This window comes from Monopterus albus, unplaced genomic scaffold (assembly GCF_001952655.1).
Source record: "Monopterus albus unplaced genomic scaffold, M_albus_1.0 scaffold31.1, whole genome shotgun sequence".
Lineage (NCBI taxonomy): Eukaryota > Metazoa > Chordata > Actinopteri > Synbranchiformes > Synbranchidae > Monopterus > Monopterus albus.
The window spans coordinates 674283-676348 of NW_018127911.1; the positions used below are offsets into that span (position 1 = coordinate 674283).

At 41.4% G+C, this 2066-nt stretch overlaps 1 protein-coding gene across 19 annotated transcripts in view; it reads left to right on the forward strand.

Moving 5' to 3' along the window:
* Nucleotides 1–2066, forward strand: part of ptprsa (protein tyrosine phosphatase receptor type Sa) — a 218987-nt gene that overhangs the window by 144118 nt on the left and 72803 nt on the right. The gene's annotated exons all lie outside the window — the stretch shown is intronic.

The following is a 2066-nucleotide window of genomic DNA, read 5'->3' on the forward strand; positions in this document are numbered from 1 at the left end:
ACGTATCGTGAATAGGCCCTGGAGGGGGGGGGGGCTGAAACTAATCCCAGTTGACATTGGGTGAGAGACGGGATACACCCTGGTCAGGTTGTCAGTCTATCACGGGGCTGACACTAAGAGACAAACAACCACACTCACTCCTATGTGCAATTTAGAGTCCCAGTCAGCCTAAGCTGCATGTCTTTGGACCGTGGGAGGAAGCCGGAGTATCCGGAGAGAACCCACGCAGGCACAGGGAGAACATGCCAAATCCACACAGAAAGGCCCCGGGTCACCCGGGTCTCAAGCTGTCCAGTGTCTTTAAATACTAATTATCAGGCTTTAACTTGAATGTCACCTAAATTAAACAAATGTTATGCTTTTATATAGATGCAGAGAGATCAATTCATTTAAAATAACTTCTTAGCAGTTTACAATGACAAATCTGGGACTAGTAAAAGAAAGTGGGGATGGACAGCACAGATATGCATCTCCCACAATGTGGCAAAAACATATATAACACCAACAGGATATTACATCTCAAATTTTGTGCGAATCCAATGGAGAGAGGAGCATAAAGCACTTCAAAATAGAATGCTGTGCTCTCTCTCTCCCCTCTTCTTCTCAAGCTCCATCAAACATTTGTTCACAGTTTTCATTTTGTCCAGTATATATAATTACATTCATCAATAGTTATTAATTGTTCAGTGTGAATCCATGGTAAAACAAATTACAACTCACCCAGTTTTTTATTTTGTAAGACTAATATCGCCAAAGTAAAACATTGTTTTATTTCATTTTCTCCATTTTTGTAGACAGAATAATAGACACAGTTGACAGAAAATAAGAACTATATATGAATCAGAATCATTTTCTATTACTCTTCTCTCTCATTGTTCCTCTACATTTGTTTTCTCTTCCTTCTTGTTTTCGACCTCCTATCTCCCCTTCTTACCCCCCTTCCCTCTCTTGACTTCAATCTTGACTTCAACCTCATCCTTCCAAAGGTTTTATAATTCAGCACATGAACCACGGCTGACGAGCTGCTGGCAGAGCTTTCTGGAACCGGCCACCTAGATTTGAACTTCACACAGCGCTTGCTTTGTGGTCTGCCTAGTGTTGAGGTGCAAGGCTTGTGAGCTTGTTTCAACCCACCTGCCACTGGGCTAGCATTTGCTGTTCCAAGTGAACATCAAAGAGATCCAAATCAGATCCCTGCATAAATGCAGAGCAAAGATCTCCACTACTTGCACTCTGCAGGTAGCCGTTAGTTCATGAGCCATGTACCAGGAATAGCTCTCTCCGGGAAATGAGGCTGATCTGAGCTCTAGAGTGAAATGAAAAAAAAAATAAATAAAGGCATGTGGATTGCTGTAGCTTCATGTCTAGGTTTTTAAAGTAGAAATAGTTGTACTGGTTCTAAGAGTATTAGGTCGTGGCCAAGGTAAAAGCATGACTAATCTTTATAATTAAGCAGGATCGATGGTCTCATTTATGGCACAGCTGAACAGCATTATTAGACCAATGTTCCAGAATAGTAGCCTTGTTAAACACTGTGTTCACTCTGCTTGCTGATGTGATGGAGTAAGTTATGGTATATTACAAAGCATCCCGGGCAGCGGCTGGCGTATTGATGCTTCCTGGGTAAATCCTAATGAGCGATGGTGCTGTGTTTGTCAGGGAGACCTGGGCTGCAATCTGTCTGCTGAGCCAGCCAGAAGCCCTAATGATATCATCAGGAAGTGCCGTCAACAGCGCTCTAACGAGGAATGATCTGACTCCCACTGTTTCTCCTCCCTCCTGTATCTTCCACGCCTTCTCCTCTGTTGTGTAAAGCATTTAGGTTGTGTTTACTTGCACGAACTACAAGATAAAGTCTGACAGAGATAAGAAATCCAGTCTTATGTTTTATGTTCTTATAAAACATAATAGCCTAAAAATGTGGAAAAATTACATGAAATCCACGAAACACTGCAAAAAAGTAATTAAAATACTCATGAATAATGGTGAATTCAAAATAATTAAAGTAATCCAGTCACGGTTGTAGCCAGGGTATCAGCTCATATAGACTTTAATATTTCTTTCCC